This window comes from Oryctolagus cuniculus, chromosome 8, assembly GCF_051225735.1.
Source record: "Oryctolagus cuniculus isolate XC-2025 breed Fujian yellow rabbit chromosome 8, ASM5122573v1, whole genome shotgun sequence".
In the NCBI taxonomy this organism is placed as follows: Eukaryota; Metazoa; Chordata; class Mammalia; order Lagomorpha; family Leporidae; genus Oryctolagus; species Oryctolagus cuniculus.
The window spans coordinates 73,542,865-73,565,646 of NC_142874.1; positions in this window are offsets into that span (position 1 = coordinate 73,542,865).

The following is a 22,782-nucleotide window of genomic DNA, read 5'->3' on the forward strand; positions in this document are numbered from 1 at the left end:
CCTCTAGAGCTGTGAGCTGAATGAATTTCTTTTCTTCATAAATTTCCCAGATATGTTGTCATAGCAATAGAAAGTGGACCAAAACATTAATACTCTGTGTCAGGATTCCTAGAACACAGATGTATACATCTTTTTTTTTTGCTCTTTTCATTCTACCCGAATGCCTGCTCAGTATTCACTGCCCATTCTTTCTCTAGAATATGTCTAGACTCTGCTTCTGTAACTGATCATGTGTCAGCTTTATTTGAGTGAAATTTCTTGCTAGTTCTCTTTTTTATTACATTATTCTTAGAGCATGACATATGTAGAAAAATCTTAAGTAACAAAAAGGGATTTCAACATTTGTATACTGATGCCAATGACTTTATCGTGAACTCTACACCATATATTTTTCCTGAGTGAATCCTATCATGTCTCATTGAAAATAATTGTCAAAAAGTATATAGTTAAATGTCTCAAAACTTGATCATTTTTTAATTTCCAGGAAGGCCACTTACTGTACTACAAGGATGGAAAAACTAGAAGATCCCTCCAGTTTATGATCTTCAGAGCTACCTGGTGGTCATGACCTGGTGTGCATTTCCATTCCTTCCAAGTGAGTCTTCCTGGGAGGTAATTTTCCCCTCAGCTCACAGGAGGCGGCAGCTCAGTGAAGGTCATAAAGGTAGAGTAGGATCTACAGGCAGACCTGAGGCCAGAGCTGTGGCACAATGGGTTAAGCTGCCACTTTCAACACCAACATCCCATATCAGAGCATTGGTTTGAGTCCTGGCTACTCCATTTCTGATCTACCCTCTTGCTAATGTGCTTGGGAAGGCAGAAAGAAGATCGCCCAGTCCCTGCCATCCATGTGGGAGACCAGGATGGAGTTCCTGGCTCTTGGGTTCAAAGTGGATATTGAAGCTATTAGGGAGTGAACCAGCAGAAGAAAGAGCACTCTCTCTCTCTCTCTCTCTCTCTCTCTCTCTCCCTGCCACCCTGACCCCACACTCCTGCCCCTATCACTTTGCCTTTCAAGCTAATCAATCAAGTGATCTTATTTAAGAAAAAGTCAGACCTGTTTCTAAACCCTGTAGTCTTCCCATATTTCAGGGTGCTTAACAGAAGCCAACAAGAAGAATTTTTGATGGTATACAGTTGAACATTTTAGAATTTAATTGTCATTTATTTATCTTAATTGTCGTAGAAAAATATAATGGTTACATAAAGCCTATAGATTTTCAGATATACTTGCTTAGGAAAACATTGAAAGAAAAATAGTAAATTTTTGGAAATATTAAGCAAGTACTAGGCTTAACTGTGATATATGAGTGATTGAAATTTGAAAAAAACTTTTCACTCTCAGTTGTGCTTTATAACGAAACTGCCTCTGAAAAGGGAACAAAACGGAGTTTGGTGAATCACAGAAAGAACTTTCAGGTTGTTGGCAAGGCTGATGCTGGAGCTCTGCTGTCTACATCCATCTAGTTGGGTGGAATGGACCTTACTGCAAAGTGCAATCTCAAAGCTTAAGCTAAATTTTCCAAGTGTGGGGGGAGATCTGGCTTCAGGGGTACCTAGTATGGGCCTGGGATCTAGGAGACAGGCTCATCACACATGCCTGTCTTACTCCCATTCCATGCAACTGTCACTTTGTTATCATTTTGAGGATGTAAGTGAGAAGGAGGCCCATCTTCCTCCGCTGCTTGTGCTGTTTCTGCAGGTCAGTATAGCCAAGATGTGCAGGTGGTTTTCTGTGCCAACTTCAGTAGAGGTCTCCTGACTCATGCCTCAGATCCATTCATAATTAATTTCACTTCTGTATCATCAGAGTCAGGCTTAGGTTGAAGGCAACCAAATCCTCACTTCTTGGTTATGTAAAAAGAGACTAGATAGCAGTTTTTTTAGATGACTTCCTGAATGTTTGGAAGGGCTGAAGCTTGGACTGTAAGCTGGCCCTTCACGAATCATTGTCAACGAAAAGTAATTGGCCAGACAGATGGCATTTTCTGGGCCAAAATCTGCAAAAGAGGCAATCAAGAAGCCACCACCATGACTTCTGGCTTCAAGGCCACATATCTATCAGGATCCATGCACTCATATGGATTGTAATTTGGTCATTCTTCATTTATCTTGTGTACTTTATGTGTACCTTTGTCCTATTTTAAAATATAATTAACTCTTGAAAGTGAAAATATTGAGCCACTGTTTTATGTAAACATTATTAGCCTACCAAATGTATCCAGAAAATAGAGTGGGAAAAATGTATATATTGTACCACTCTTTTTCTTCCATCTGATGATTCTTTATTCTCCCCAACATTGCTCTGTAGATGGCGTTATTGCTGCATTGTGGCAGGTCAGTTGCACAAGGAATTGGCCTTTACAAGGACTTGGGTTAATCCCAAAGAGCTTCTGGAACACATGGTTAGGTCAGAGCTAAGTGTTTCCAACTTTGCTCTGTGATTAAATGTTGGTGATTTCGCTAATGTCTGGAAAGTAAAGCTAAAAATAGTCTTGGATGATGCAATCCCTTAAGTGGGTTTGGCACCATGAGAGGAGGTGTGGTGCTTTATTATTATTTTTTAAATGTTTGTTTATTTTCTTCTATTTGAAAGGCAGAGGGAAAGAGAAAGAAAGAGATCTCCCATCCACTGGTTCACTCCTCAAAGGCTTGTAATAGCCAAGGCTGGGCCAAACTGAAACCAGAACCCCAAAACACCATCTGTGCTTCCCATATGGGTAGTAGAGCCCCAAGCACTTGAGCCATCATATGCGGCCTTCCAGGACGCATTAGTAGGAAGGTGGATTGGAAGTACAGAAGCTGGGATTCAAACTGGCAATTCAGATATGGAATGTGGATGTCAAAAGCTGTAGCTTAACCCACCGTGCAACAATGCCCACTTGGGAACTGTAAAGTTTATTAGAGTGACCTTGACAGACCAGTTTTTATCTTTTTTTAAAAAAAAACTCTGATTCACATAGACTGGTGGGTAAAAAAACAAAATGCATTACTCTAATCCAGAGTTGGTCTTAGTGGAAAGACGGGAAAAGAGAGTTGTCTGCTAGAACACATGACAGTGGGGAAGGTGTTGCTAATTTTCTCACAGATTCATGATTTTTCTTCCTCTTCTCAAGGCACCTGTTCTTACCTTGATAACAAAACTCTGTGTCTGACTTTCGCTTTATAAAATAATTAATTTCCCTAAAACTTTATTTTTTGAAAGAAAAATTAAAGAGAATAACAATGTCAGTAATAAAGCCCAAGTGAAAATAAGTTAGTTCCAAGACTCTACCCTATTCAGAAAAACAGGCAATGACACAAAAATGAGCATTGGCTACCATCCATTCTTCTCAAGGCCACATCTTGAAATCCTCCAGAAAATTTGAAAATGCATGGAAGAATAGCAAATCCTAGAGAATTAAAACAATTCAGAGATCAATTTGAGGCACCTATTTGTGAAAGCATGTAATTGCAATAATTACATACTCACACTGATAGGCATGTTTAATAGTCGTTCATCCACCATAACCCGTTGGTCAGCTCTCATCAGGAAAGTTCACTGTCTTCCCTGCTGTGTGCTTCAAAAAGGATAATTTTTATAGAAAAAGGACATTTTCAGTAGGTGGAGGTTTTGCTTTAAAAAATAGCCAAAAACAGTGGTTTCTTATATCTTAAAACAAAATACTTCTGAGCTCTATCCTTGAAGAAGATGATGGTGACGCAGTTGAGTCTGAGGCAAGAGCCTAGAATTGCTGACCCTAACAGTTCTGTTAAGCAATACAAGAAGTTGAGCCTTTTGGTGTCCTGGTTTGTAGTGAAGGAATGTGAGAAAATTAGTGTTAGAAACAGAAAGAAAATGCGAGTGACTGTACTTCTAAGATTTGTGATACAATTTTAAAATTTACATTTACAAAATGAAAAATGAATAAAATGATGAACCCAAGAAATGATGCTTGTGTTCTGAAATTCGGAAATCTAACTTTATTGTCTTCTGATGAAATCTTAAGTAAAATTCTTTTCTCTCTCAAGTTCTTTTTAGTATCATAAGGGTGGCATCATACTTATTTTCTGATCATTTTTGGCAGAGGAACAAAATATATTTTGATGAAAAATAGTGTTCTTTGAGCTGGGTTGATTCTTTCTGAGCTCAATCCTCTTTTGGCTGTTAGATGCACTGCCTACCTGCTTACTAATCTTATATCTCTTTGGTTCTATAAACTTTTAATCTAAATGAGTGTCAAGTGAATTAAGAAGATAGAATTTAATGAACAATCATGTATAATTTAAATTATACAGAGAACAGTAGACCCAAGTTGTGGACATACTGCTACAGAGTGGGAAAGAAAATGGAGACTGTAGTAAGGTAGATGTCATTTCTAATAGCATATTAAAATTACATGAAAAATGCAAAGTAGAGGCTCAGTGTTTAAAACAACTAAACCTTGCATTGTAAAAGTCAAAGTTATACAATGTTTTCATTCTTTACTGACTTTGGTTGCCTATTTCTTTTGCATTAGTTAATTACCTTCTGTTTTTGAATCTTAGGTTCTTGTTCTTGTTAAAGATTTTATGTCATTATTTTAGAAATTAGCTTGGAAACTAACAAAATGTAATCATAACAACAATAAGCTTTTACTATGTCCCAAGCACACTGCAAAGAAATCATAACAGTTGAATTTACAATAGTTAATTCTCCTATCTTTTTTCTCCTCCAGTGTCACATTGTTTTACTCCTACATAATTTATAAACTCTTCTTGAACCGTTCTTGTATTTGTAAGCATGCATCTGGAGCCATCATCCTTTAATGCAAATAACATCCTTTGATATTCCTTGATTTACAAATCTACTAAAAATCATTTTGTCAGCCTTGGTTATCTGAAAAGGTCCTTATTTCTTCACTTCCAGAAAGATATTGTTGCTCTGTATAGAATTCTGATTTGGAACATTTGTTTTGTTTTATTTTTCTTTTAGTTCTTTAATAATGTCTTTCAGCACATGATTTTGATCAGTGAATTTCTTACTGTTATTTCCTCTGGAGGTAATATTTATTTTTTCTATTTTAAAAAATTTCTCTTGTTGTTTGTTTCCAGAATAATAATAGCTAAAGTTATCTTTGTATTTATTTTATTTGGGGCTCGCTGAATTTCTTGAATCTGCATTTTTTAATGAGATTCAAAAAGTTTTGACCATTATTTCTTCTACTTCTTTTTGTCCTAAACTCTCTCTTTTCTTCTTGGGACTCTGGTTATATGTATGTTAGACTGTTTAATCATGTCCCACACCTCTTATATCTGTTTTATTTTGTTCTTTCCACTCTTCCTTCTTCTGGGCTTCTTAAATATTTTCAGTTAATCCATTTTGAATATACAAATTCTATATATTTGATCTGCTGTTAAATCTACCAAGAGTTCTTAATTTCAGATTTTATATATTTTTTTAACTTTTATTTAATGCATATAAATTTCCAAAGTACAGCTTATGGATTACAATGGCTTCGCCCCCATAACGTCCCTCCCACCTGCAACCCTCCCCTTTCCCACTCCCGGATCTCCCCTTCCATTCACATCAAGATTCATTTTCGATTCTCTTTAAATACAAAAGATCAGTTTAGTATACATTAAGTAAAGATTTCAACAGTTTGTTCCCACACAGAAACATAAAGTGAAAAATACTGTTTGAGTACTAGTTATAGCATTAAATCTCAATGTACAGCACACTAAGGACAGAGATCCTACATGAGGAGTAAGTGAAGTGCACAGTGACTCCTGTTGTTGACTTAACAAATTGACACTCTTGTTTATGGCCTCAGTAATCACGCTAGGCTCTTGTCATGAGCTGCTAAGGCTATGGAAGCCCCCTGAGTTCACTGACTCTGATCATATTTAGACAAGGCCATGGTCAAAGTGGAAGTTCTCTCCACCCTTCAGCAAAAGGTACCTCCTTCTTTGGTGACCCGTTCTTTCCACTAGGATCTCACTCGTGGAGATCTTTCATTTAGGTTGTCTTTTTTCCCCCAGAATGTCTTGGCTTTCCATGCCTGAAATACTCTCATGGGCTTTTCAGCCGGATCCGCATGCCTTAAGGGCTGATTCTGAGGCCAGAGTGCTGTTTAGGACATCTGCCATTCTATGGGTCTGCTGTGTATCTCACTTCCCATGTTGGATCATTCTCTCCCTTTTTTATTCTATCAGCTAGTATTTGCAGGCACTATTCTTGTTTCTGTGATCCCTTTGGTTCTTAGTCCTATCCTTATGATCAATTGTGAACAGAAATTGATCACTTGGACTAGTGAGATGGCATTGGTACATGCCACCTTGATGGGATTGAATTGGAATCCCCTGGTATGTTTCTAACTCTACCGTTTGAGGTAAGTCAGCTTGAGCATGTCCCGAATTGCACATCTCTTCCCTCTCTTATTCCCACTCTTATATTTAACAGTGATCACTTTTCAGTTAAGTTCCAGCACTTAAGAAGAATTGTGTATTGATTACAGTATTCAACCAAAAGTATTAAGTAGAACAAACAAAAAAAATACTAAGAGGGATAACATATCAAGTTGCTCATCAACAGTCAGGGTGAGGGTTGATCAAGTCACCGTTTCTCATAGTGTTCATTTCACTTTAACAGGTTTCCTTTTTGGTGCTCAGTTAGTTGTCACCTATCAAGGAGAACAAGTGGTATTTGTCCCTTTGGGATTGGCTTATTTCACTCAGCATAATGTTTTCCAAATTCCTAATAGGGATCACCTTTCAGTTAAAATTTAAATACCTAAGAATAATTGTGTGTTAATTACAGAGTTCAACCAATGGTACTAGAACAAAAAAAAATACTAAAATGGATAAAGTATTACATTGTACATCAACCGTCAGGACAAGAGCTGATCAAGTCACTGTTTCTCATAGTGTCCATTTCATTTCAACAAGTTTCCCCTTTGGTCCTCAGTTAGTTGTCGCAGATCAGGGAGAACATATGATATTTGTCCCTTTGGGACTGGCTTAATTCACTCAGCATGATATTTTCCAAATTCCTCCATCTTGATGCAAATGACCGGGTTTCACTGTTTTTGACTGCTGTATAGTATTCGATAGAGTATATGTCCCATATTTCTTTATCCAGTCTCCTGTTGATGGGCATTTGGGTTGGTTCCAGGTCTTAGCTATTGTGAATTGAGCTGCAATAAATATTAATGTGCAGATAGCTTGTTTGTTTGCCAATTTCATTTCCTTTGGGTAAATTCCAAGGAGTGGGATGGCTGGGTTGAATGGTAGGGTTAAACAAAATTGACACCCCATTGGCCCAACTAACTAAAAAGAGAAGAGAAAAGACCCAAATCAATAAAATCAGAGATGAAAAAGAAAACGTAACAACAGACACCACAGAAATAAAAAGAATCATCAGAAATTACTACAAGGACTTGTATGCCAGCAAACAGGGAAACCTATCAGAAATGGATAGATTCCTGGACACATGCAACCTACCTAAATTGAACCAGGAAGACATAGAAAACCTAAACAGACCCATAACTGAGACAGAAATTGAAACAGTAATAAAGGCCCTCCCAACAAAGAAAAGCCCAGGACCACATGGATTCACTGCTGAATTCTACCACACATTTAAAGAAGAACTAACTCCAATTCTTCTCAAACTATTCAGAACAATCAAAAAGAGGGAGTCCTCCCAAATTCTTTCTATGAAGCCAGCATCACCTTAATTCCTAAGCCGGAAAAAGATGCAACATTGAAAGAGAATTACAGACCAATATCCCTGATGAACATAGATGCAAAAATCCTCAATAAAATTCTCGCCAATAGAATGCAACAACACATCAGAAAGATCATCCACCCAGACCAAGTGGGATTTATCCCTGGTATGCAGGGATGGTTTAATGTGCGCAAGACAATCAATGTGATACACCACATTAACAGACTGCAGAAGAAAAACCATATGATTATCTCAATAGACACCGAGAAAGCATTTGATAAAATACAACACCCTATCATCATGAAAACTCTAAGCAAACTGGGTTTGGAAGGAACATTCCTCAATATAATCAAAGCAATCTATGAAAAACCCACAGCCAACATCCTATTGAATGGGGAAAAGTTGGAAGCATTTCCACTGAGATCTGGTACCAGACAGGGATGCCCACTCTCACCACTGCTATTCAATATACTTCTGGAAGTTCTAGCCAGAGCTATTAGGCAAGAAAAAGAAATTAAAGGGATACAAATTGGGAAGGAAGAACTCAAACTATCCCTCTTTGCAGATGATGTGATTCTTTATTTAGGGGACCCAAAGAACTCTACTAAGAGATTATTGGAACTCATAGAAGAGTTTGGCAAAGTAGCAGGGTATAAAATCAATGCACAAAAATCAACAGCCTTTGTATACACAGGCAATGCCATGGCTGAGGAAGAACTTCTAAGATCAATCCCATTCACAATAGCTACAAAAACAATCAAATACCTTGGAATAAACTTAACCAAGGACCTCAAAGATCTCTATGATGAGAATTACAAAGTCTTAAAGAAAGAAATAGAAGAGGATACCAAAAAATGGAAAAATCTTCCATGCTCATGGATTGGAAGAATCAATATCATCAAAATGTCCATTCTCCCAAAAGCAATTTATAGATTCAATGCAATACCAATCAAGATACCGAAGACTTTCTTCTCAGATCTGGAAAAAATGATGCTGAAATTCATATGGAGACACAGGAGACCTCGAATAGCTGAAGCAATCTTGTACAACAAAAACAAAGCCGGAAGCATCACAATACCAGATTTCAGGACATACTACAGGGCAGTTGTAATCAAAACAGCATGTTACTGGTGAAGAAACAGATGGATAGACCAATGGAACAGAATTGAAACACCAGAAATCAATCCAAACATCTACAGCCAACTTATATTTGATCAAGGATCCAAAACCAATCCCTGGAGTAAGGAAAGTCTATTCAATAAATGGTGCTGGGAAAATTGGATTTCCACGTGCAGAATCATGAAGCAAGACCCCTACCTTTCATCTTACACAAAAATTCACTCAACATGGATTAAAGACTTAAATCTACGACCTGACACCATCAAATTATTAGAGAGCATTGGAAAAACCCTGCAAGATATAGGTACCGGCAATGACTTCTTGGAAAACACCCCAGAAGCACAGGCAGTCAAAGCCAAAATTTACATTTCGGATTGCATCAAATTGAGAAGTTTCTGTACTGCAAAAGAAACAGCCAGGAAAGTGAAGAGACAACCGACAGAATGGGAAAATATATTTGCAAACTATGCAACTGATAAAGGGTTGATAACCAGAATCTACAAAGAAATCAAGAAACTCCACAACATCAAAACAAACAACCCACTTAAGAGATGGACCAAGGACCTCAATAGACATTTTTCAGAAGAGGAAATCCAAATGGCCAACAGACACATGAAAAAATGTTCATGATCACTAGCAATCAGGAAAATGCAAATCAAAACCACAATGAGGTTCCACCTCACCCCAGTTAGAATGGCTCACATTCAGAAATCTACCAACAATAGATGCTGGAGAGGATGTGGGGAAAAAGGGACACTAACCCACTGTTGGTGGGAATGCAAATTGGTTAAGCCACTATGGAAGTCAGTCTGGAGATTCCTCAGATTTTATTTTTTGCATTTCTAAGATTAGTCAGAGTTTTCCAGAGACAGAAATAGTAGAAAATGTGTGTGTGTGATACACACAGTTTCACAGATCCCACCATTCTATGTATTTTCCCAGAAAAAGAATATCCCAGAAGCTTTGTTAAATCCTAGATTTATCTATTTTTGTTGTCTAAAATTATAATATAAATTATACACACATATGCACATTCTCTGCATGCACATTCTATGACATATAATTTATATAATAATAGAATTATAATATGCATTATATATACATTTTATATTTGCATGTATATATCTATCTAGAGGTGACTCACATAATTAGTGGGACTAAGAAAATTTCACAATGTGCCATTTTCAAGTTGGAGATCTAGGAAAGCCAATGATCCAAGTCCAAAGACTGGAGAACCAGAGGAACTGATGGTGTAAACACCAGCACAAAGGCAGCAAAAGATGAGATGTCCAGGCCCAGTTGTCCTCCTTTTTCTAATTTTTTTTTGTTGAGGCCTTCAGATTGGAAGATGCCCCACATCACTGAGGGTGGCTGCTTACTTTTCTGATGTAATAGAGATGGACTTGTCATATGTAGATTTTACTATGTTTGAGGTGCATTATTCTTGCATCTAATTTGTTAGGAGTTTTCATCATGAAAGATTGCTTGATTTAGTTATATAATTTTTCCACATTAGTCATAATGATCATATAGTTTTTATCCTTCATTGTCTTAACGTAGTGTATCACACATTGATTTGCATATGTTGAACTATCCTTGCATCCCAGGGATAAATTTCATTTAATCATGATATGATCCTTTTCATGTTCTATTGAATTTATTTTACTAGTATTTTGCTGAGGATTTTGTGTTTATGTTCATCAGGGATATTATTTTACAGTTTTCCTATAGTTCTTATCTGGCTTGGTTTCAAGATGTTACCAGCTCATGAAATGAGTTTGAAAGTGATTCCTTCTCTTCAATTCATTGAACAGAATGTGAGAAAAATTAGTGTACATTCTTTCTTAAATGTTTGATAGAATTCACCAAAGAACCCACTAATTCCTGCAACTTTCTATTTATTTAGTTAGTTTCATTTTATTTGAAAGGTAGAGAGCAGACAGACAGAGAGACCTTCCATCTGCTGGTTTAGTCCTCAAAGGACTGCAATAGTTGGGGTCAGGCCAAATTCAGGAGCCTAGGATTCAAGCTAGGTTTCCCTCTTCAATGGAAGGGACTCAAATAATAGGGCCATCTTCTGCTGTCTCCCAAAACGTTAGCAGGAACATGGATGGAAATTGGAGGGGCCAGGACTTGAACCTGGCACTCTGACGTGGGAAGTAGTCATCCTAAGCAGTGACTTAACTCTCATGCCAAACATACACCCTGTTCAATTTTCTTTCTTGGGAGGTCTTTGATTACTTATTCAATCGCATTAATCATTATTAATCTGTTCAGAGTTTACATTATGTTTTAGGCTTGATAGGGTCTATGTTTCTAGGAACTTACAAACCTATTCTAAGTTATCTAATTTGCTAGTATGTAATTGGTCATGGTAGCCTCTTAAAATTCTGTATATTTCTGTGGTATCAGTTTAATGTCACTTCTTTTATTTATAAGTTTGTGTATTTGAGTCTTCTTTTTAACTTTATCTACCTAATGGTTTGTTAATTTTATCTTTTTATAAAACCAACTCTGAATTGATCTTATCTATTGTTTTTCTAGTCTCTAATTTTTTTCTATTCTGATCTTTATTATTTCCCTCTTTCTACTCATGCTTGGTTTAATTTGTTCTTTTTCTGGCTTCTTCAGGTGTAGTATTTTGTTGTGTATTTGAAATCTTTTATTTTCTTCATATAGACATTTATTGCTCTAAATTTCCTCCTTTAGAATTGCTTTTTCTGCATCATGTAAGTTTTGATACACTGTGTTTCCATTCTCATTTGTGTCAAGATATTTTTTTATTTTCCTTTTTGATTTTATCTTTGAGCTACTGGTTATGCAAGAATGTGTTATGTATTTTTCACATATTTGTAAATTTTCAAGTTTTCCTCTTGCTATTTATTTTTAGTTTTAGACTGTTGTGGTCGAAAAAGATGCTCAGTATGAATTCAGTCTACTAAAATTTGCTAAGACTTTCTTTGTGACCTAGCATTTGATTATCTTGGAAAATACCCCATGTGCACTGGAGAAGGATGTGTATTTTGCTATTATTGGATGCAATGTTCTGGGATATACAAAGGGCCCTCAACAAATTAATGGAAAATGCATATTGTATAAAAACTATGCATGGATTTCAACATTCTTTGCACAAAAGTAAAACTGTATTTTAATTACATTATGTCACAAACCTTTTGAATTAACCTCATATCTATTAGATTAATTTGCTGTATGATATTTTTGAAGTCTTCTCTTTTCATATTAATTTTATGTCTATACATTGTTGAAAATGAAGTAATGATGTTCTCTTCCATTGCATTACCATCTATTTCTCCCATCAGTTCTGTTTAATTTGCTTTATGTATTTAGATGATTTACAATCAGGTGCATATGGATTCATTTACAATTGCTATACTCTTTTGAAGAATTAGCCTTTATATATGATGATGTTATTTTTATCTTATGGCAGTTTTTCACTTAAAGTCTATTTTGACTGATGTCGGTATAGCCACCCTGATTTTTGATAATTTTTGAGATTTAATTTTTAATTTTTTATTTATTTGACAGGTAGAGCTATAGACAGTGAGAGAGAGAGACAGAAAAAAAGGTCTTTCCTCCATTGGTTCACTCCCCAAATGGCCGCCACGGATGGCGCTGCACCGATCTGAAGCCAGGAGCCAGGTGCTTCCTCCTGGTCTCCCATGCGGGTGCAGGGCCCAAGCACCTGGGCCATCCTCCACTGCCCTCCTGGGCCACAGCAGAGAGCTGGACTGGAAGAGGAGCAACCAGGACTAGAACCATATGGGATGCCCGTGCTGCAGGTGGAGCATTAACCACGTGAGCCAAGGCACCAGCTCCAATGTTTGAGATATTTTAAATTTACTTTGTAGTCAAAGGTTTAATGCTCCACTAAATAAAGAAGTCAGCAAGCCTTAGGGTTTTGAGTTATTGTTAAGCTGTTTTTAAAATTTATTACCATTTGCATTGCATAACTTTGCTATCCCTTCAGTGTCAGCCAATGTGTGTTCCTAAAGCTAAAGTGAATTTTGTTTAGACTTCATGTAGAAGAACATTATTTTTTTCCAATTAATTAATTAATTAATTAAATCTTCATCTTTTGATTGGAGAATTTAATTCAGTTACATTGAAAGTAATTATTAATAGGTAAGGACTGTTGTCATGTGTTTTTTTTACTTCCTTTTCTCCATTCTTCCTTTTTCTTTGTTATTTGATAATATTTTTGGAGTTGTATGTTTTGATTCATTTTCCTATTTTCATTAATTTGCTAAAATTATTTTATTTCTGATTATCATGAAGCTGCATAAAATGTATTATATTGGTATAACAGTCCATTTTAATCTGACAAGTTGACTTTGACCACATTTTATGTCCTTAATGTCAAAATTTTCATCTTTTACATATTGCTTATTCATTAATACATTATTTCAGTTGTGTTTATTCTTAATATTTTTGTCTTTTAATTATTATGCTAGAGTCAAAATGACACATTATTACAGTATCATAGTATTTGAATTTGACTAAATTCTTACCTTTACCATAAGTTTTATTTTATTTTATTTCTTATTTATTTATTTATTTATTAAGAAAGCAGAGTTACAGAGAGGCAGAGGCAAAGAGAGTGAGCGAGTGAGAGAGAGAGAGAGAGAGAGAAGTCTTCCATCCACTGGTCACTCTCCAAATGGCTGCAACAGCCGGAGCTGGGTCAATCCAAAACCAGGAGTCAGGAGCTTCTTCTGGTTCTCCCATGCAGGTGCCAGGGCCCAAGCACTTGGGCCATCTTCTACTGCTTTCTCATGCCAAAGCAGAGAGCTGGATAGGAAGTGGAGCAGCCTGGGCTCAAACTGGCACCCATATGAGATGCCAACACCTCAGTGGCAGCTTTACCTGCAATGCCATAGTTCCAGCCCCTATCATGAGTTTTATACCAACATATATTTCCGTGTTGTTTTTAGTATCCTTTCATTTTAACACGAAGAATTTTTTTTAGCATTTCTTGGATGGAATTTACAGTGGTAATTAACTCCCATAGCATCTATTTGGGAATGTCCTTGTCTATTTCATTTCTGAAAGATTGTCCACTGAGTATAGTGCTCTTGATGATAGTTTTCTTCTTTTGGCATTTTGAATGTACCATCTCACTTTTTCTGTGGTTAAGGGTTTCTGCTGACAAATATGGTAATAATTTTAGGAGTTCTGTTGTATGTGATTGTTTACCTTTCTCTTGTTACTTTCATAATTATCTCTTTGTCTTTGACTTTTGAGAAATTACTATAATGTATCTTGGTGAAAATCTCTTCCTATAAATCTATTTGAAGTTCTTTGGGCTTCATGGTTGTAGAAGTTTATTTCCCTCTCCATATTTAGAATGTTTTCTGTCATTATTTCTTTAAATAAGCTTTCAACTCATGGCTTGGCTGTTAGGGAACTGGTTGTACTTTTCTTTTTAAAAGTTTATCTGCTCTTAGGCTAAACTTGTATAACATTGATTCAATTGTCCTAATTGGTGAAAATCACGTATTGCAAGCTGCCCTGATGCATTTCCTTATCTGTTTTTCTCTAAAGTGTAATTTTTGCCTTGATTCTGGATGTTACATTACCCTTGTTCAGTGTTCTTGGTGCTACACCCTGGTTCTATAATTTTTTCACCTGGATCCTGTGTCTGTCATGTTTTTATGCATGGTTAGATGTTTCTACAGGGAGATAAGTGCTGGAAAGTCTTACTCACCATTGTGCTGACATTATTTTCCTGGGTCATTCTTCTCACACTTCATGGTCACTTGGTTTATTTTGATAATTATAGTTTAGAGGAACTTCCCTTTGTTTCCTAACACCTAAAACTTTTTCTTCAATGTAGTCTTCGAATGCTCATATCTTACAGATTAAATCAAAATGGTTTGTCTTGGTTCCATAAAATTCAGAAGTGTGGTTATTATATGCATTTAGATCTAGCTTATGATTTTTTGTACAAGTTGTTCATGGTAAAAATATCTGACTTACAGGCATAAATAATGGTTAATATGGGCTAGTTCACCACTTATAATTTCATATATTACCATTTGGCTATAATGAGACAGTCATGATCCATTATTCTTTTCTTGGAGTTGTCTTCTTACTTAGACTGAAAAGCTGTAGGATTTATTAGCATCTAAAGGTTATTATCTACCACATGAACATTATAGGTGCTCAATAATTTTTCTTAAATGCATAAAGTAAATGAATAGCAATCTCTACCTACATGAAACATACGCATGGAATTGCATTTAAAGAAAAAATTTCTAATTTAAAGAAAAGAATCATTGCGTATTATTCTGCTTCAATGCTATCATCTTCCTGAGGATCACAGTAGAGGGGCAAGGTTTCCAGTTTTTTTTTTTATTTTAATTTATTTGACAGGCAGAGTTAGACAGTGAGAGAGAGAGACAGAGAGAAGGTCTTCCTTTGGCTGGTTCACCCCCAAAATGGCCGCTACGGCTGGTGGGCTGTGCCAATCCGAAGCCAGGAGCCAGGAGCCAAGTGCTTCCTCCAGGTCTCCCATGCGGGTGCAGGGCCCAAGGACCTGGGCCATCCTCCACTGCCTTCCTGGGCCACAGCAGAGAGCTGGACTGGAAGAGGAGCAACCAGGACCAGAACCCAGTGCCCATATGGGATGCCAGCGCCGCAAGCAGAGGATTAACCACGTGAGCCACAGCGCCAGCCCCAGGCTTCCAGTTTTGAAAAAAATCTGCTCCTTCCCCCTAAAGAGATTCTCAGAACTCAGTCCAAGAGGTGGGTAGGCTGCTAGGGAGCAGGAGTCATAAGACAAAGTGAAATCACCAGCCTACTTTCCTAATAATACTCTCTACTCTAGGTGTCTGAGGGGGCTGCTGGGGTCTGCTCTGTACCTGTATTGTCTTTTCAGAATTAATCGTGCCATCCAACACACCAAAGACCACACCCCACCTCCTCTTCTGTTGGCTTTCTCAAGAGATCCTCATAAAACCTGACGTAAACATTAATGTGAGAAGGAAGCACAAGAATGAGAAGAGAAAATGATGATGTGACAACTAGAGACAGCCTCAGGACCTTCTCTAACTTTGACCAATCAGAAAGGGACATGTCTGGAGTTGCCAAGTCCTTCCTTCTATAGTAAGACAAACTCCTGCTTTCTGTTGCACACAAGTAAAAACAGAAAATAAAATCTTTTCATACTATTTTAGCCTTCATCAAACCAGAAATATTTGAACTCATTTCTTATGTTCAGAAATTGCAGTGTCTTCTGTTCAGTTTAACAAAAGAGAGTACTATGTGAGTAACAATAGTAACAGCACCTTTCAGTTGTGAATGGAGTGTGTGTGATTCGGTCTTCTCTTGGAGAAGAATGTGCTGACTCTATTTGAGACAAAACCTTTGCTTTGCATATTTTTCCCACAAGAGTCATTTGTACATATGTTGAGTAATTTAAGACCCAGAATTGAGGCTAAAATTACATTTAATTTCACACTGCTAAAACTGGGACAGTACCATACAGATCTAGTCTGTTCTCATAGGATTTTATTGATTGCTTTTTTAGCATTTCATAGTCTTCTAATGCTTGTGTTTTTGTGATTGATTGAATCCTTAATTAACAAAAGTATGAAAGAATGAAAACCACTGTGGCTCTTAAAGGTGACTGCAGAATAATCTTTGGAGGAACTCCAGCAGCTAGCTGTGAGCTCACTGTCTCCAGGTTCTACCAGGGCATCTTGATCAACAATTGATCAGCTCTTTTCTGACAGATGGCTGCCAGGAGAGATTGTTTAAGTGGCTAAAATGCACAGCCTGCCCTTGCAAAGTATGAGTCAGACTCTTTTAACTTTTAAGTAGTTTTGTTTTTGTTTTTTGATATGTGGCCTTGCCCCTTTGGTGTACAGAGCTCAACTAAGATGGAAGAAGTTGAATAAGGAGCCCAATAACCTTCTGGGAAGGAAAGGACAAAATATATCCCCTAAACCCCACTCCTTACAATGTGGAGTTAGAGAAATGTGTTTCATCGTGATGACATGACCCTAATCAGAAGCTGAGGGCACAAAAGAACACCCTTGGGACCTTAAAGGAAAGGAGCAATGACCTCAGCTAATGATCCAAGATTCAGAGCCTGGGACTGATTTTTGCGCAAGGCAAGTTCAACATAGGAAGCCTCTCTAGAGTCAACCAGAATAAAGTCTCAAGGGTGATGACTAAGAATTGGATAAAGATCCAGGCCAGTCAGGATATCCCTATAGGGATAAATTAGCAGCTACAACCTACTCAGGACCCAAGTAGCCATGTGGAAGACACTGTCTATTGTTTAGAAAAGGAGCTTGACTCTTTCTGGGCTCCTTAAATTTCTGAGGCCACAAGGAAAGAACCTTGATTAACTGAATTATAACAAAGATATGTGAACATATTTGTATCCTGAGTTGATGAGTGAATACACTCAGGTTATGAAATCACATTTTATCAACTACAATCACGATTTATGGAACCACTATATACCTTGCTTTAGTTCAGGTGCTTTTAAGAGTTTAAGAAGTTTACGGCATAGTACCTTGTCCACAAAGATTTACTGCTAAATGAAAGCAGTCAAAGAATAAGGAAGCATGCTGAAAGCATTAGTTGTGCATGACTATTTATAACGCAAGTACAGTACTCACAAGGTAACAGACTTTATTCTTAGTGTTTAACTTCTACTAAATTACTTTAATCCTCACAACTGTTCTATTAGCTTTATTTCACAAGTGAGGACACAGAAGCACAAAGAATTTAAATAATTTGCTAAAAGTCACATACTGGTGAGTGGAGGTGGAAAATCTTAAACCTGTAGTGTGATTCCAGATCCTGTTCTTCTAACTACACCATTTGGCCACTATGCATGAGTTCCACGGGAGTTCAAAGCAGATGATAACAAATTCTTGGTACTATAGGTAAATGAACAAAGGTAACATAACATTCAGAATCAAGGAAAATTATAGAGAGAAACAGATAAGGAAATGCATTAGGGCAGCTTACAACACATGTGATTTCGACCAATTAGGACAATTGGATCCGTCAGTGTTCTATAAGGCTAGCCTAAGAGTAGATGAACTTTTAAAAGGAAAAGTGCAACCAGTTCCCTAACAGCCAAGCCGTGTGCATTTAAAAAAGTATATCTTCACATTAACCCTATTAGACTGTCATTATCCTCGTTTTATCCAGAAAGCTTCTGCAAGATAATAGAGCTCATCATTGGGAGGTGTCTCTCTCCCTCTCTCTTTCTAATTCTGACTTTAAATAAATAAATAAGTCTTTTAAAAAAAGAAAGTATATGCTCTTGATAGTCATGAAGAATATTAAAATAGATAAAAGGAAAAGATTTTGTAGCAAGAAATGGTGAGGGTATTCCAGTATGGAACAGGACAAGTTGTTGGGGACATAGAAGCTAGTGTACTTGAAAGAATCAAGAAAGTTAGGTTTGGTGCATGGCTATAAATGAAGTGAGAGGAACATGGAAGGAAGGCAGGATTTGGTCAGGTGCAAAGCACACTTGGGGCAGAACTATGAAGTCTACAGCTGAAGCTGATAGGCTCTGGAGTCTTGATTCCTTCTCTGGGTTGCATTGCCTGCCAGGCTGTGTGCCAAGACACCATCCAGAACTTCCTATAGGGAGCCTCTTTGGTTCCTCATCTGCCCTAGTGAAATGCAGGGGCATTACAGACCACTGCACAACTACCTGATTATCCCTCCAAATACTTTCATTTTTATTTTGTAGGACCACTTAGTGCATAGGAGTATTTATTTAATGCTACTCAAGCAACTAAAAGGAATACTACTTTATTAAATTTCCTAGAAGTAATTTAAACACTGGCTCAGTATGATTAACTCAACAAAATGATATTTCTGGGCATCTTTAATGATTTAAGCAAAGGCAGATTGATTTCTTTAGGCTACTCTTTGTAAGTGGTAGAATAAAGAACTTTTATAGAAGCTGTCAAGATTTTGAACACTGTTCTTCTTGCCAGAGACTATCCAAAGGCAGATTAACTTCATTTTCATCCATCTCTCTCATCATCAATCTTACTTAGCCTTTTGTTTATATTCATCATTTAGTAAGTTCTTGGGATACCATCATGAATGAGATGCTATTCTTTGCTTAAAGGAACTTACAGAGACTAACAGGGAGATGAGTGGCTAACTCAGTGGTGCATGCAGGGAAGTCTAGAATAAAGAGGTCAGATGTTAGTGGATACAGGGAGGGGTGAGTTGTGCCAGACACAGAAAGCAGCAGATTTAAGATCAGGGCAAGACAGAGTTCAACACATTTTAGGAAATAGAAACAATTCTGTGTGTCTGAAGAAGCTATTTTTATGTGGAAAGTGACTTGGGGGCCCTAGATCTTATATGATGAGATCAATGAGACATTTGGTTGGTATTCTGAAGGTCTTTTTTGCCACATTAAGATTTACTGGTTCTATCATGAGGAAAATAAGCAGGGATGTAATAAAATTACATTTGTCTTAACAGAAAAAATCCCAGTTGCAGTTCAGATAATAGTGTGGGGACAACTGAGAAGGGGCAAGAGTGAGCTAAGTAGTTGCAAGGCTGTAGTACTCAGTAAGGTGAGAGACACTGACAGCCTTGCCTTAGGTAATGGCAGTTAAAAATATATGGTGAATTAATAAGTACTAAGAAAGCAAATTCACTCGATTAACACTTGGAAGTCACGGACAAGGGAGAAAAATGAGCCAAGAAGAATTTCCACATTTCTGATTTGGTCAGATGGGAGGAATGGCAATAACACCATCTGTGATAGGAAATATATTGAATTTGACTTCTGTAGGACCTACCATGTAGATATTTTTGTTTGATCTTGACTGCACTGACCTGAAGATGGTGGGCAGGAGTACGGGGGTGGTCTCAATTACTGTGATGAATCTGGGCACTGCCAGAAAAGAGGTATAAACTGAAGCCAAGGAGGTGGATGAGGGTGGTCTAAATCATGCAAAAATAGCCTGTAGAGAAGAAAAAGTCTTGAGCCAGACTGGTGGGGAGCACTAACTTTTAGATGCTAAGCCCATAATGCCCAGGAGGCTGTCGGTGATATTGCAGAAGACATTCAGGAGGTGGGAATCCGAGCAAAGTGTGGTGAGAAATGCCTGGGAAGTTGGGATGCAGAGATATGAAGAGTAACCAAACTCTTACTAGAAACTCAGGGATTTAGGGAACAGGTTACTGTTGCTGTGGATTCATTCTGAGAGGATGAGCGTGGTGGGGGCAAGAGGTGTGGAGTCACCATACAGACACCAGGAGTCAGGTGAAAGCGGGGCAGAGGCGAGCAGCCTGTGCACAGACTCGTTTATTTCAGTTGGTACAGCAGCTTATATTGCTGAAGCAGCCAATCCAGTCAAGGGGCGGTTTATGCCCTAACCAATCACAGCCTGTTGCCAGGCAGGCTCCGTTACCAGGTGGTTTTGAAGCCATTCCTGAGTAACTGATGCTCCCCTGCCAGCGGCCATCGTGGCATGGCCTTCTCATTCTACCACAGGTTGTTTAGATGATATATCAGCAGTTTCCTTTTTTTAAATAGGAAAGATTAAAAACCAAATACCAAAAGAAAATGGTACTTAGTTAAGCAATTGGATTTTATACTTTAAGATCTTTGTTGGCCACCAGTGGACCTAACTCTGTGGAGAAAAAAACAGCTCCAAGGGTTGTGGAAAATAAAAGGCAACTGAAAACTTAGTGTAAAGTGTTACAGTAAATTAATTTTCCCCACTCTTATTCCTCCTGTGCTGGGTCTGGGAAATGGTGAAAAATAAGACTTGTGAAGAACAAAGGAATTTAGAAGAATTTGAAATTTTAATCTTTTCTTTCTTGTAGATTGAATAATATTTTTCCATGTGGCTCACTGTCCGTCTTGGCTTGCCAAAACATAATAAATGATTCTTTGGTTTAAAAAAGGCTAAAAATCATAACTAATATTCACAAAAAGTTCTTGAATAAACACTTTTCATGTAGAGTATGTTACGGACAGTTGAAAACATAATTATTAATTGTTAATTGTTATTATTAATTATTAATTGTTATGAAATTTCACAAATTTATTTAATCCCATTTTATAAATATTCAATACACATGCAAAGATATTTTTAATTTTAGTGCCTTCTCTATAAAGATATATAACTCATGTAGTTTCGTTGAATTATCTGTAAAAATATGTAACTAATGGTGTCCCTTTTTTTCAGCAGACTGATCTCTGCTTAAAAATAGTTACTTCCTCATCCATGTGTTACAAAATGCCATGAATACAGTCTTAGAACTGTTTGTTCACCAAGGGCTTCCTCTTCTTAACAGACCTTTACTCCGCTTTCCCTGTGGTGAGCTTCCTTCTCTCCCACAAGGAGTCTGCCCATGCTTGGATTATCTCAGCCTTGAGCATTTGCCCCACACACTCACAAGACATCAGTCTTTGCTTAGACATTTTTATTTTATGCTTTTTAAAGACAGGTAGGTACTAAGAGGCTCTCTTCTATTTTTGAATTTGGTGGTAATAATCTATGACTTATTTTCCCATTTGTAGCCAAGGATTTCCATGATTTATTTAGACTCTAAACTCATTTATACTCTTTTGCTTAATATATTTAGTGATGAGGTTAAACAATTGACTAATGCAACAAATATTTATTCACGTAGGCCAGGGTCTGTGGTTAACCTTGAAAACACAATGATGGACAAAATAAGGTTTTACCATGCCATAGAGAAAGACATTTAAAGAAGGAAGTTTACCAAATACATGTTATCTTCAAATTTTGTCCTGTGGAGTGCTCTCAGAGAAAGGAGCAGAGATTTTATTGAAGGTAAAACTCATTGTCGCTCCCCCTCTTCATGGAGGAACGACACAGGACCCTGCGCTGTTCTTTCGTCTGCTCGGCCCTCCCCGGGTTTGCTGCTGGTTCTTCCCGGGTTGGCTACCGTCCCTTCCACCTCCGTGGAAGGGCGGTTCCCCCTGCCACATTCCCCACTTCCGCGGGGGAGCGGCACACCGCCGGCCGGCTCTCTCGGGGGCTGCACAGGTGTTCCCCTTAGATGTTCCTCTTAGATGTTCCTGGTGCATGTTGTCTCTCTCCTCCTTTATAGTCCTCTTCCACCAATCCCAACTCTGCTACCCACACGCCGAGTACGCTGCTCTCCTCCAATCAGGAGCAGGTCCTGCTGTTTATTGGTTGAACTGGAGGCAGCTGTGTAGAAGCTGCTTCTCCCTTCTCAGCGCCATATTGTGGGAGAGCAGATGCATAGAATAAGTCTTAATTCCAGTAACTTAGTCTAGTCCGAGTTGCTCCCCACAACTCATAGACAAGATCAAGATCACCTGAATGATTGTTCTCTAATGTCACCACTTCAGTGTAACAAAAATATCTACCCTCACACTGACCGTGACTGCTATGGCTCCAACTGTTGAATAGGCAGCATATACCTTCCATGTCCCTATCACTGACTCTGTTTGGACCTCTGACTTGCAATTGACCAATAAAAAATGAAAAGCAGAAAGTGTCCTGTTATCCACCAAGAGAAAAATAAGCTTCTGGTAGCTGCAGCAAGGGACATGAGCAGGGGTGATCCCGATCCACAATCTAAAACAGAGCTGGTCCAACTGATCTGCAGATTCATGGATGGGAGATCAATGGTGATGGTTGGAATCCACCCATATCTTGGAATTATTCATTGTCCTCCACATACCAACTGAAACCTCACTAATCCAATGAGCTTTGATCAAAACAAAGATATATGTATCATGAGGATGGATGGGAATTGTATTCCAAGCAGGAGGAACAGGATGAGTGAATCCAGGCCCAGAAAGGCTTAGGATGCACTGCAAGTTGTTCAATTAATAGTAACGCTTATTGAGAGGGGCATAACACTTGCCTGCACTAAGCAGGAACCAGAGTATCACAGCAGAGTTTATAACCACACAAACATGCTTCAAAAAGTTTGTGGAATGGGAATGA